The sequence below is a fragment of the Artibeus jamaicensis genome, unplaced genomic scaffold (genome assembly GCF_021234435.1).
Source record: "Artibeus jamaicensis isolate MK-2021 breed Jamaican fruit bat unplaced genomic scaffold, CSHL_Jam_final scaffold_916, whole genome shotgun sequence".
NCBI lineage: Eukaryota > Metazoa > Chordata > Mammalia > Chiroptera > Phyllostomidae > Artibeus > Artibeus jamaicensis.
The window spans coordinates 14,616,531-14,631,155 of record NW_026522059.1 but is presented as its reverse complement, the minus strand read 5'-3'; the positions used below and the strand labels follow the sequence as shown (position 1 = coordinate 14,631,155).

General features: G+C 43.2%; 1 protein-coding gene and 1 long non-coding RNA gene across 2 annotated transcripts in view; both read right to left on the bottom strand.

Annotated features, from left to right (window-relative positions):
• Window positions 1–14,625, bottom strand: part of EXT1 (exostosin glycosyltransferase 1) — a 264,668-nt gene that overhangs the window by 233,816 nt on the left and 16,227 nt on the right. The gene's annotated exons all lie outside the window — the stretch shown is intronic.
• On the bottom strand, window positions 2,282–13,647 carry LOC128626734 (uncharacterized). The gene is made up of 3 exons (XR_008390781.1): window positions 11,279–13,647; window positions 10,150–10,646; window positions 2,282–9,832 (listed from the first exon to the last, which is right to left on the bottom strand). It is a non-coding gene; the product is annotated as an uncharacterized LOC128626734 (long non-coding RNA).

Below are 14,625 nucleotides of genomic sequence, written 5' to 3'. Positions count from 1 at the left end.
AGTGAAACGTTAACAATCTAGTCAATGCCCCTCATTCTTCAACAGATAAATAGTAAATTATATAAAGAAAGGAGAAGTTGTAGAGTCAAAGTGATGTAGATGACACAGCAAATGTTGTTTTAAAGAAGGGGCAAGACAATGTCATGGTGCCCAGGGAGGCATGCCTGGGTGTGAAAACTATAAATACATGCAAAATATGATTACTATTAAAAGTAGTCTACAAATACATTGCCAGCAGTACAGAGAATGAACGCTCAACTTACGCCAGAGGCCTTTTAGTATTTAAAAATGTTCTCTCTGATTTTTTTTAAGACACCACACATCAAATCGGATTATAGGTTGTAGGTACAGATTTTAATTATAGCTAACGTGAACGTGCTTTTAATAAAAATATAAGCAATACTTTCTGAAGTCTGGACCCAGCAGGAATACCAGGTGGAAAGGCAGTTCTATTCTTCTTTTTTAATTGTGAAAATGAAGGGGGGATAAAGAAATAAAGGTGAGGAGTGGTAGCCTCTGGTTGCAACACACATCACATAATGCCGTGTGGGAAAGATTTAAATCACTGTTCTTCACAAATAGGAAAATACTGAGTAATGGATGAGTTTAGTTTTTAAAAAGTAGAAAGAGGAAAACCAAGCATGATTCATCCCCATACGCACAGGAAAATAACAACTCTTTGGGGAAGGACAAACTGACACGGAGATCAGACTTTGCAAACACAAAGAACAGCCGAACTGGATTGATTCAGGGCAATATTAAGAATCTACTATGTGCAAAAATTTCCTTCCAAAACAGCAGTGAAGATTTTACATTTCATAAAAAGAGAAGTTACGGTACTGTAAAAGCACACATTTACTAATTCATGCTTTTGCTCTAAAGTTGTCATATAGTATTTTTAAAAAGTTACATATACTATATAAGAACATGTCCCTGGACATTTTTCATGGGTATAATTAACACAATTAAATATACTGGAGAATCGGAGGAACTTCAAGTCAGAAAAGGAAAAACTTCCACCAAATCCAATTTCACATAGGAAAAATCACTTTAAGGGCATTAAAAGGGATATATAGAAAGAGTTGACCCCCCCATCTTTTAAAAAAATCAACTACAGTCCAAATAACCTGAAAAAATAAAAGATACTAATGTGTCCACAAGTTAGTCAGATGCCAACTTCCCTCTGTGCCTTAAGAATACTAATACCTTGATTAAAACTTTTTTTGTAAAGCACAGAATTCCTTTTGATATCAAAAACACAGAACGTTCAAAGGTCAGTCTGCCACTCATCACTCTGACTCCTCAAACACCTGAAGAGGAACCTCACTGCTGAACTTGCTCACACAGGTACCGCCACCCCAGAGGGGGGCGGGGCTGGTCGCTGTTTCGCCCACTGGTGTCTCTGTGCTTGGCTTAAGGATTTATGCAGAAGGGTGACCAGGCCCACCTCATCACCAGGGAGAAACACTCTTTCAGATACGAAGAATCTCAGCCATTTCTTCTAACTCGTCACCGCTCCCCCTGGCATACGCATACGCACACACACACACACACACACACATACACACATTACTTTCTCAACATTCTGGAAGGCTAAAAGAATCTAGTCAAGTTGAATGGCCCCTGACTTAGTCCACATTGTATTCTATCTTGTACTTCACACCCTCCAAAAATTGAAAAAGAAAAGCATAAGCCACATTGGGGGTGCGGGGTCGGGGGGGCGCACAGCAAGATTTATTTGGAAATAAAAATTACTTCAGTAGAAAAGAAGAATAGAAGTGGCCGATTATATAAAAATGGTTTCACTTACCCCAGGTTACCAGGACATATAAAGTCAGGGGAGCCAGGTTTGGGCAGAAAGTGGTTCATTCATTTATTCAATGAGCATTGACTACTGACCGCCTCCAGGCAGGCTACTTGGAACTGGGTGAAAAGACAAAAGTAGTCCCTGTCCCCAGGAGCTCACAGTGTGACACACAAAAGAGACCCCTAAATAGATGATAGTAATTTGATTATAACTCTGCACCACAGGGGCCAAGAGAAGCATCAGCAGGGTGCTGTGGAATCCCAGTAGGATGGACCGAGGAAAGGTGAGAAGCACTTTCTCAAAGGTAGTGCTACAGCTGAATGGTTTTTTCAAAATACATTTTATTGTTCATGCTATTACAGTTGTCCCCATTTTTCCCACTTTGCCCTCCTCCACCCAGCACCGCCCCCCCACTCCCTCAGGCAATCCCCACACCACTGTCCATGCCCAAGGGTCACACCTGTAGGTTCGTTGGCTACTCCCTTCACCTCCCTCCTTTCATCCAGTCCCCACCTCCGCCCTCCCCTCCTGCAGCTGTCAGTCTGTTCCAAGTTTCTGTGCCTCTGTTGACTCTTGAAAGAGATCAAAGGAAGCGAACACTTAGGTGGAGGTGAAGCTAATGGCAGTTGATGTGCCAGCAGGAGAAACAGCAGAGACAATGATTCGAAGGGGAAAGGTGAATATTCCAGAGAGATCTCAGTCCCGAGAGCAGTGCAGACAGCTGCGAGGAGAGGACGCTTCCACCCGGTCAGGTCATCTGTGCACTTCCCGGATGTCCAGCTGACTCCGCCCCTTGCCTGTTATCAGTGAGAACTCTGTGCCGTCCCAAATTCGGATCCAACAACTGTTTCCTTGAAGTACAAGACATGTCATCGATTTCTAAAGCACTCAACTTCTTCTGTTGTCTAACGCCGTTTTTACATTCTGTGCCCGTCTGGAAGCTCACAGATGAATTAAAAAAATAATCACCTCTCCTTTCACTTCCCCGTAAATTGGATCTTGCCACCAGCAAAACACACGGAAGCTCCCGTAAAGAAAGTCTGATGGAGACCGAAAAGTTCAGTCTTGGAGGGAGATTGGTTTTAATCAAATACTTGCCCTTTCTCTATCACTTAGAGTTTAAATGGTGTTCCGCAGGCCGCAGGCATAATGGAAAAGTATGATTTCTTCTCTGAAGGTGGCTCTTTTAAAATTCAGACAATGACAATGCCTGCAAAGTCGCAGGAGTTTCTGCCACCAGAGAACCTCAGTAATACAGAGACCTTAAACCTGCATTCTGAAATACGTAATAATCGCACATCATATACCACAGCAGAGGGTGGGGAAGGTGCTGAGGCCAAGTGTAAAAGTTCACATGCTCCCAGGACGTGTGTAATGCCCAGGAAATGAGACAGAATTAACAGTGCATCTTCCTTTACAAACTGCACAGCAACTGTGTACCACTGTGACGGAGGCAGGAGGGGGACAGACCCTGGTCCAGTGGGAGGTCATAAGATCTGGATTCTAATTCTGGCCCTTTCACTAATTAACACATCATCTCTCTGGGTCTCAGCTTCCTCACAGTCTAACCCTTCAGTAAACTGATAAGATCACCAAGTGTTTTCGGTCCTAAAATTAAATTGACAATAAAAACTAGTTAATAGTTAGAGGAGTACTTTCTCTTACCTCATGCACTGTGCTAAATCCTTTCCATTCCACATCTTACTTAAGCTCACAGAGCAACTACAGTAAAATATATACTGGGAACCCCGCTTACTGGTGAGGAAATGGGGACTTAGACAAGTGACACAAAAAAAGGTGCCAGGACAGAGTTTCCACTAAACCACCAGCAACACTGTTTGACATCAAGCACACTTGACCCTCAAGCCTTGACATTCTCACTGAGTCACACAGGTAATCAGATTCCAAGTGATTTGTGCAACACACTGTTTCCCTAAAAAAGAAACACATTTTTTATACTTTTTCGGCACAAGATTGCCAAATGCGAATTCAGTTTCCTTTCGGAATAAAAATATCCTAACCCACAATTTTCCATTCTGTGTTATCTCCAATCGGATGCATTTCTACACAGGTATCTGCTATGAAGTCAGCCGTGCTTTGGGATGCAATACCAGATCTCCCCCTAGGATGGCCCATTTTCATTCTCCACGTCCACAGGCAAGAATGAGTATCTGGGGCCCTTGCTTTCCTGCAGTCTCTGCATAAGAGAACCAGCCCCTGAAGAAGGGAGTGAGGGAGCGGGCGTCAAGTCACCGCATCTCTTCCCTGGCCGTCTTCCTGGTCTTTGCAACTCTGCTTTCATCCCTGAAAACACTCACTCCCAGGAGGACAAAGACAGAAAGGGGCTTAGAAAGAAATCGCCACTGTCATTTAATGAGATGATGCTGGTGTGTCTTTAACAGCCTCATTTAATTGTACCTTCCTATTTTCTGCAGAAGTTCCCCTACCACTAATGTACGAACAATCTCTCACCCTCCCTGGGGATCACAACTCCATCTTCTCCTCTTTCAACCCAACCTCTACCGCCCTTGCCTTCCTCTTCATGCTGTCACAAAAGCTGAGAACAAAACAAAACATGGCAGGATGTTAGCTACTTTGTGTTACTTAGGTGTATGAGATTATGGCACTTCCCTTCTGGGGAAGGAGGAGGGCAGGGGATTCTTGTTTTAAAAGAGTGTGATTAATAGCCTAAAAATGAGAGCGTGCTTATAGCCACAATCATGTGGACAAGAAATGCTACTTTTCCGTTATTTTAAAACCATGACATCATCAAGTCCATTACAGAGAACTGACAGCTACCTATGACCTCAAAGCAAGGCAAGTGGCTGGCCTTTCCCACCCGAAGACAGCATGCCAGGCCAAAAATAGGAAAATGTATTAAAAATAGGAGATGTCTCAACTGAGACCTGTTGTGCCCACAGTGCTGTGTTTATTTCTAAACCTTCATACCACGCACTGAAACACAATGCAAAATGGAAAATTCTCCTGTGGAAAAGTCACACCATTGTCCTACGAAGCATTGTTCTTCACACCTGGAAAAAAAATGTGTTTCTAAAACCAGACACCAAGAGAGGACATCTCACAATTACAACTGGAAACCTTCTGACTTGATTATTTGGAAAATTCTAAATTTGTTTTCCATAAGATCTGTCTGCTCTTTCTCAATCATACCAATGTGAACAAAACTCTCCAGAAATAAAACCATTATAAAGTCACAGTTAAGATCAAGTATGTCAAAACAAGGATATTTTACCAGATGCCTACAGTTTTGTTTTGTTTCATTTTTTTTTTTAGCAATAAGGGGATGGGCTAATTTAAGAAAATGTGGGTGTCAATATTCCCTACCACAAAAAAGTTCCAAATGTACAGATAATGCAACCCAAAACAACATCACTGGCTAAACGTGATTAATGCTGAGCTGACCACATTTGTAAAAATCCAACTTCAAATAACTGTCTCACACGACGCCCCTATCTACCTCACCAACTGTTTCTTTGCTGGTCTCCCCAACTTTATGTGTTCCCCTCATTTATTCCAAAGTTCTTCTGAAATTGAAAACAGAAAAGAATTAAGTTTGTGGTGAGGGAAAGAAACCTCAAGTCTGAGAACAGTGAGGCTGATGCAACTGCTTAAACTCTTCCAGTAAGTTTCTGAAGCCATTACCAAGACACCCTATGCAGTGTGGCCGAGGACTGAGGACATTTCGATGCCTCCTAAGGTGACTGACAAGCCCAGTCAACAGGAGAACGGACTAGGCTTAAGGGATGGAGAGACAGACTTTCCCCCTCAGTTTAACTGTGTAATTTGATATAATCCCTTCTCAGGGTAAAACAACACTTTTAGCTAAACTCTGAATTTGAAAAATAAGCGAGTCTGAAATTTAGAATTATGAATGAGCCTGGCACACAAAAAGCACTTAATAAATGCATATTCAATGCACGAACAAATAAATCTACAGAACGGTTCTTTTCATAGTCGAAGAACATTTATGGAGAACACTGTTCTGTTCGACACTCTCCATCTCATCCCCTCTGCTCCTACAAGCTCTCGTGAATACATACATCTTAAAATGTGGCCAGTCATGCAACAGTCATCTAGGTGTTTAATGACGCTGGCTGCCCAAGCCAGCCAGCCCGAGTCCACATTCTGAATATGAAGAATTCAAGAACTAAACCACGGCATCATGAAACAGACGAGTCTTCTGCCTCTGCCCCGGAGGAGCCCCCAGCACCTCTCTCCCAGCCTAGGGTCCTTTCAGGGGCTGCTAATACTCATTCGCATCCTGGGGTCCTCACCGCCCTGCACACAGTAAGCAGCCCAGAGGAGGTTTTTGTAAACTCAAGAATCAAGCACTAGGTTTTGCTCCTTGGGTCTCAGTAGAAAAAGGTGAGTCACTCCAGCCTGCTTAGACTTAGCTAATGCCTTCTCTCTGGCCCAGTAATCCCATGAAGCTAGACCCTGAGAAATAAACCCATAAGTTGGGGGAGAAAATCAAAGAAGTATACAAATGACTGGTCTTATCGCCCAAGCTCTCCCAGACCAACTTGAGTGGGAAAGAATAAAGATCTCCGAGCAGATCTTTGTGAGAACCTAGACCGAGGCCCTCTGATAACTTCCGGGCCTGTGGAGCAAAGCGGCACTGGGCCTTTCTGAGTGAGAATAAACACGGGGTAGGCAACAGTCAGCTTCCAGTTGCGAGTGCACAAAACACAAAGTTTATTCTTGTATCATTTATTAATTACTGTATTATCTGCCCTGGCTGGTGTGGCTCAGTGGATTGAGTGCTGGCCTGCAAACCAAAGGAACACCAGTTCAATTCCCAATCGGGGCACACGCCTGGGTTGCAGGCCAGGTCCCCAGTTAGGGGCACACGAGAGGCAACCACACAGTTATGTTTCCCTCCCCCTCTTTCTCCCTCTTTTCTCCTCTCTCTAAAATAATTATTGTATCACTTGTTTGTATTACAACTGGAAACCCACCTTGTATATGGATTCACAGAACAAAACTTGGATGTCGAGTGTATACACTATGGACACAAGGATGCTGAGGCCATAAAAATGACCTACTTGTTAAAGCCTTGGTCACTGTTCTTTCCCACGGGACCAGGGGGACAAAGGGTGAGAAAAAAAGAGTAACACCTTCGGTGCTGTGATACCATTGTCTACTGACATTTTGCTATTCAAGTCATATACCATCGCTTACCTACCAGGCAATTTTTTGAGTGTCACTAGACGCTTCATCAGAAAGGGTTTCCTTTGGATTTAAAGGGCTGCTCTTTCTTTCCTTTGGTTCTTCTTCCTTGGTATTTTTAACTGAGAGTATTTTACACTCAGAGCTAGTGGGAGACAATGCTGTTTTTGCTGTAGAAGTCACTGGGGAAAACTAATTTGCCGAATAGACACCCACTTTACCACAAACTTGAACGGAATGCACTTATTACCTACTTGGGAAAGACGAGCCCCACACCTGCATATGCGCACCTGCCCTATGTTCCTTGTGCCTGTGTGTGTGTTGGCTTCACTTAGGCAAAAAGCAGTGTTTTTACCTAAATAAAATGGGCTTTTTTGTGGCGGCACATTAAAAAAGAAAAGCTTCATCCATTCTGCATTTTCACAGCCAACAAATTCTGCGTCACTGTGTATCCTCGCTTATAATCTATTTTAAACCAACTTCAAGCACCAGGAAAATAAAAGAATAATATCCCTCAGATGAATCTGACTTGTAAATAAGGAAAGCTATTAAGTGCTTAGTGTTTTTGGTCTCTCTGTAATAAACACTATAAATAATCTCAGAATATATGGCTCATCTTGCTCTACTCAATGAGGCTGCTTCTTTTTTTGTTGTTGTTAAAAACAGCACAAGAGCTGGCATATTCTCTGCCACCCAACTATCATCTCTCAAATAAAATAAAATAATAAAATAAAAGGTGGGAGGAGTAAGGTTGTCAGTTGGCTAAGACGCATCTGAGAATTTAAGCATCCCTGCATGTGGTTAGTTAGGTATTATCTACCACTTACATGGCTAGTTATAGTAATCAATTGTCTAAAATTTTGTGAAAGCACACTGCCACATTTTTTTTCACACTTCATGGGGTGGAGAGCCTCTTCAGGTAAACCACTGTAGGAGCAAAAGCACAGAAATAATCCATCCTGAAACTGCCTTCCATCCTAAGCACCCGGCCCATAGCGACGGTGCCCAGCGACTTTCCAGTGTGGCCTTCCAGGTATAAAGGAAACGCTCGGAATCCGAAGGACTAATTGCACAGCCGCAGACTTCCTCTTTCCTTAGAGCTTTCTAATTGGGCACTTTACGTTGCCAAGTATATTCAAAAGTGATATTTCAAATAAGCACGCCAAGGGACTGCCGATCTAGAATCGGAATATTCAGCTTGCCTTTGGAACCGATGCTCTTATTTGAAGCTACTCATTGTCCAATAGATGACAACATGAAGGGGAGAACCTAGTGTCTGTGCCTCTTTCATTTGACTTGCATTCATAGTAATATAAAGGCTGCAGGATCATTGCAATGCAAAAAGATAACGTTTTAGTGTCGGAAATCTAAAATCAGGAATCAGTGCTCACACTGGATATAAATATTAGCTACACTGCTCGGTGCTTTTACTTCCTATAAGCAATTAGCTGAAGGGTAGACAAATGGGGTAACTGTTTAGGAGTTCCATTTGGGGTTAGACTGGCTTATTTCTGAAGCCTCTCTTCCCCAGTAAAACCCTGTGCTTTGATTCAAAAGAAAAGGTTTGACAGCACATACAAGACTGTGCAACACCAGACAACCACATAACACTGTCACCCTGATATACTGCGCTGCGTGATTCTGTTCCTGCTCCTTTTATCCTCTCGGCAATGGACACACAACCTCAGAGAACGAATTCACCACTTCCAGGTTCCTGCCTAGTTCAGGGCGGAGACAATAAAAACAATCTTGGGGACAGAAGCCCCAGGGATGCAGACACTGCCATGCAATCTGACAACAAACCCACCTCTGAAATTAATTTTTGTACTTCCCACATTCTAATTTTTTTTTCCTCACAGGAGAGTATACCTCCATCCCTAGAAAGGAGCCTAACCCCTAAATTAAATCCAACACGGCAATATCTTCGGGCAACATCCTTTCATCCGCTATTCATATACCAAAGCTAAAACCGCAGCTTCAGATAGTAATGAGCACAGTCTCCATAACCACCGGGCATTGGCAGAGTTCTTGAACCAAGGGGTATAGGCCTATAAACCCTATAAAAACCTATGTAAAAGTTTGAAGTGTACTTTTCTAAAAGGAGGTTTTAGAATCCATAGAGGGGACTGTGACCTGTGAAATTCAGCAACTAACAATAAAACGGTCTTACTTTAATCATAGGGAAATATCATGTAAAAAGCTATACCAATCAAACAAAATACAGAAGAGGAAATAAATATTTTCCTTCAATCAAATGTGTTTCCCTAGAAGGAATGTGATGATAAACTTCTATCATGTACACTACAACAGAAAATAAAATATTTATTTAATAAAAGATGAGCTGGATTCATGCGCGAAATTGGGAAGCTTTTGTCATGATGATTGTTATATATTAATAGGCAAAGAATTCTCTATCGTGAAATTTAAAAACCTAGTAGCAACAAGCCCATTCTCAAGCTTATAAAACAAGCCTTTACAGATAATTATGTTTTATTACTCTTCATTTTATGGAAATTGTGTTATACAAAACAAATACCAGATGCCTATTTGTTTTATTCGTTTCAGGGAGAGAAAAAAAAACCTACAAGTACCTCTGCGAATAGAACTGCTTTTAATTAAACGCAATGCACAAGGAGCACATAAAAATTAATACTGTTTGAAGCCAGCAGGTAGAAAGTGAATGTCTCAAGCAACAACTGCGTCTTTCCTCCGGCTGGCGGCTGAGAAAGAAAACACTGCTAAGCTTATTACTTGGGAGCTGAAATCAGCAAAAGACACTTGAACAAGGTCATTCATAGACTTGTTTTAATGCCAGTGTTCATGGAAATATAAAGCCTGGAGGTGAGAAAAAAAAATCACCAGGTTTTATTGGCACCTGGATGAACCCAGCCCCAGCTTTAGCCCCTCTCCTTTATGAAATCAGACCAGTCCGTGCTGACCCACTGGGTAGAGCTGTTGAGATGGAATGAAGCAGGCTCAGTTCTGCTACACGTAAAAAGTGCAAAGTGAATTCTAGCATGGTTCAGACTTTGCCCGCAGACACTTACCATAGAAGGACATTTCATACAGTGGCTCCTATCTGATTAATACACCCCTCCTCTTAAAATAAAAGAGTGGGCGGAGACAGAGAAAAGGACAAACTAAAATCTCACCATTTTTTCCAGACCCCCAAAGAAATAAATTGTATCTGCTCAACTGTCAGTTGCAATCAGAAAGTGAAAATTCAGCATGCAGCAATTTAGTCCCACAATGAGGAAAACATCAGCACCCTTCCTTTTCTTTTTCTTTGCTTTTGGTTTTTGTTTGCTTTTGATCGAATCACAGGAAGACCCACTCTCCAGCCTGGTCAGACTTGGATATCATCTTGCTCATTATGATTTGTACTCACTAGAGCCAAGACAGAAAATAAACATTGTGAAAGCACCATGTGAAATAAGGTGAGAGCCTGCAACTGTATCTGGCAACCAACTTTCCAGGAAGACTGTCAACAAACCTTTTCCAGATCACCTCCTTAAGGGGTCACACCCCAGCTTACACTGTTTGCAATTCCAAGTCTCAGAGTAGCCCTGCTTCAGGGAAAGCTTCCATTTTATTGCTTTACACAAAACTAATAGTCTCTTTGGCTCGTGCGTGGACTTTGGTCTTTGGGCTAAATGGAAACAAAAATACACTGTGTATTAATTTTATATTTAAAAAAAAACATTAAAATCCTAAGGATTTTTCAGCTTTAAGGTACATTTTTAAACAGGGTTGGGCAACTGAGAAAATAAAGCACTTAAACTACACACCCTCCCCCCCCCAAAAAAAAACCCTCATTTTGCTAAAATAAATATTTAGGGTACTCCTTGTTCTCAGACCAAGAATCGGGGGTGAACATACAGAGAGACTGTGATCGACTGTGATCGGAATCGAATGCCCCATTTCACACTCTGTTACAATCTAACCAAATGATGGTTTTCACAAGCTCACAGCTGTTAAAATCAGGGAGAGGTGTATGTACTGACATGGAACAAAGCTTAATAATTAAGTAATTGAAAAAGGAAATTACAAAAGGAGATCAACATATATAAAATGATGCTATTTCCAAGAAAATAAATGTTACGTGCCCAGAAAAAAAAAAAGAGACTTAACACTCAACTGTTAAAGATAGTCAATGGGAAACATAAGTAACTTTCACTTTCTGTAATGTTTGAACTTTGAACAAGGCTTAAGTATTAACTTATGCAACCTGCAATCTGGATTTTAAAAAAATAATGTTTGTCTTTCTTTCACAACACTTACCAGATTGTGGTTTATGCTGTAACCCTTGGGTGGCTCTATCTCAGATGTTAAACGTAAAATCGCGCTTCTGGCCTGAGAACCCTCATGCGCCAGGGCATCGCCACTCCAAGGGCAGTCGGAGGGCCCGACGTAGGACCAGGCAGAGTCAGGAGGCAGGAAGAGTGTGAGTGAATGTCTGTGGGTTTCACGCGCGTGCGCACCTGCACAAGCACGAGCCTTCACAGGAGGAAGGGAGGCTACTGAAAAAAGAGTAACTAAAAGGAAGCAGAGAGTAGGATGGGGTGACTCAGACTAGAGGGAGGGCTTTGAGAGGGAGCCCCCCAGCCCCCCTTCCCGCCCCTCGCAGCCACAACAAGCCTCTGGTGGCCCTGCAAAGGAGGTGTGGGAAATCGTCCTCGGAGTGGTAGTGGGAGGTGCCAGGTGCTGCTCTGCGGAGAAGTGTCAGTCACAGGCCTGCAGGAAACAAGCAAGTGGCAGAGGGATGAGCCCGGGGTTGAAAGCCGCACATCCCCGGCGGATGAGGCCACAGAACTGTATGCCCTGTGTACGTCACGGGGTTACGGTCCGAAACAGCTGACGGTGCCACGCGTGGCTGGCTGAGCACGGCATGCCAGCGCCCCATTGAGGGGCTGGTCCCAGCGGCAGTCGGTCCCTTCCTTGCGGGGGCAGATGAAGGACCAAAGGAATGAACAAAGGGTTCTCGGATTGTGCAGATGCCTCGGGAGCTCCACCCTGATTCTCCTCAATGACTCCACTCATCCAGCCTGCGCCCCAGAAGGAAGCCAGATACTCCCCGTGGCCAGGACTTCAGCCCCATCCTAGACAACAGGGCAGTTCAAGTTCCATAAAGCAGGCTTGTAGGGATATCACAGAGGTAGGGCCAGGAACCTACTAGTAGCAGAATGACAAAGGTGCCAGTCACTTCAAAGCTGCCAGACATCATCTAATTTTGATGACTCTCTAACTCTACCCTACTATGCTGAACCTGAAGGAGTGGTGTGTTGGTGTGTGTCAGGGGAGGTCCTTCTAAACTTTTTTGTATTCTTATTTTTCTATTCAGCATGCCCTTTGGACTGTTTACTCTGAACAAAATTAAATAACTCCGATAATTTAATTCCAAAAGTCTTTCTGCACTAGCAGGCCACTATGACTAAAGACACTCCTTTAACAAGTACTTCGTAAGAATCTACTATCTACTCCTTGTGCTAACACCTGGGGCACCAGCAAAAAATACACAGAGAGACAAGACTTACTGATTTGTGTCCAAGTAGGATATAAAGTGTGAGACATCCCCAAAACTTTGTGATTAAAAGATATTTGGAGGCCAATGGCCGAGAGAAAAAACCTATCAGGAGCATTTTCCCACAATGAAAGAAGGTGTTGTCTACTTTGTCCCCAAATATTTTTTGTCTGGCTCCTTGGACCTATACTTGAAAAAGACCATACTAAAAAAAAAAGAAACTCAAGAATATGCTCCCACCTACTTTGGTTCTAGAATGTCTAGGTTACAGAAAGAACCTAGTCGATGGGGTCATCGACTACAGCAACATTTTACCAAGTACCCATCGAGCACACTGTGATGGTTGGGGGAGGGGTGGGGGGGCAGGGGCACTCTGACATCCAGAGAATACACTAGTTTTACTCAGGAAGGTGTACAAATTTAGAGAGAGGACAACTAAGTAATTATAGTGCAAAGTAGAATGATCTACGGGTTGAAACTGCCCCCAGTCTAAATTCCAGAACTTCCCCAAGCCCTGGCTGACCCCAGGCCCTGGCTGACAGGACATAAGAGGGACCCTCACTCAGAGCCTGCATGCCCAGGACCCTAAAATTACACAGGGTGAGACAAGAGACAGAGAGGAAAACTTCAGAGTCCTTCTAAGAATGTTGGAACGGAACCCTTCCATTACCATCTCATCTGGACAGTGTGGACAGAGAAATGTTTACTCAAGGCTCCGCTGATGAGGCTGGTGATAACTGGGGAATGCCCTGGGCTGAAGGAAAAGCCAAATGGCCTGCTGATTTATGCTCTTCTATCTGAAAAATCACTGGACCATTTTTATACCCCCAAGGGGAACTCAAATGACAGGCTTCAAATGACAGGTCTTACACCAAGTCCTGGACAGCAGCACACTGAGAAAGCTGCCAAGCCGCCACAATACTTGGGAATTCCAAAAGCGAATTTCTTAGACTTTCAGAAACCTGTCCAAAAATCCAATTAATTCACCTCATCTAATTAAATGAGTTAATTGGAAATACAATATGGTATTTTTATCTCACTCTTATATGAATTTACAAGTCGGCTTACTGGGAGAAAGGGCTATTTTTATTTTGAGAAGAGATAAGAGGACTTTGGAACAAGGAGAGGGGGGACCAAAAAAGGGAAAAAAAAAAAGTACTGCTTTTAAAAATAGCACCTTCATTCTCGGTAGAAAATAATATCCAACACTCACCCAGTAATGTTCCCAGAAAAAAAATATTTGGACTTTGACTATTTGACTCCATGTGCAATTACAGGCCTTTAGTCACTACTGAGCACAAAATATACGCCTGCTTCTTTTCTAGAGAAAAGAAATATCCAATTTGAAAGGAGCCCCAGAAAATTTCAGTTTACTTCTATTTAGTGAACCACTGATTAGAGTCCCTTTTTCCAAAGCTGCTGTTAGAGAACACTTGATATCGATTCTGTGTTTTACAGCAAGAACACACATCTGTTGTAACCTTTTTTTAATGTGGTGGCGTTCCGAGGGACGGGGCCCGACCTGCGGCATATCCTGACCACAGCGAGCCAGGCCTGCTACAGGGTGGGACCTCGTGGGGACCAGGTCCCGTCTGGATGTAGGAGCAGACACAGTATGACAGGAAAGCTCCTACGACGTGTTTTCTCGCCACTGCAGCTGTGGCTCTTGGCGGAAAGGATGAAAATGTCAGTTCTATTGTGTCTGGACCCCACCCTGGACCTTCAAAACACAGGCTGCATTTCCTCCCTGACGGTCACGCTGCCTGCTGTCCGAAGTTCACCACCAAGGCCAGGCCCACACTGCTTACAGCTAAGAAGCAGACACGGTACAGGGGCCCAGGTCCCACTGCTGCAGAGAATGCCGCCCCAAAGGGAAAGTCGTCAGTCGTTAATAGCAAGGAAAGTATGGAAAGTAGAAAGCGGTCCCCTGTTAGCGCCTCCTGGTTTGCTAAGAGCCCCACCGTGATGGGGTCACACAGACTGACTGCTGGAATGGCTGCAGGAGAAAAAACACTTTTCTCTTCCTGTCTCAGGCAGGTTGATCTCAGAAAGTCATTTCAGGTGATCCCCCAGCACATCTGCCACCTTTTAAAAAGCATTTGCAAGA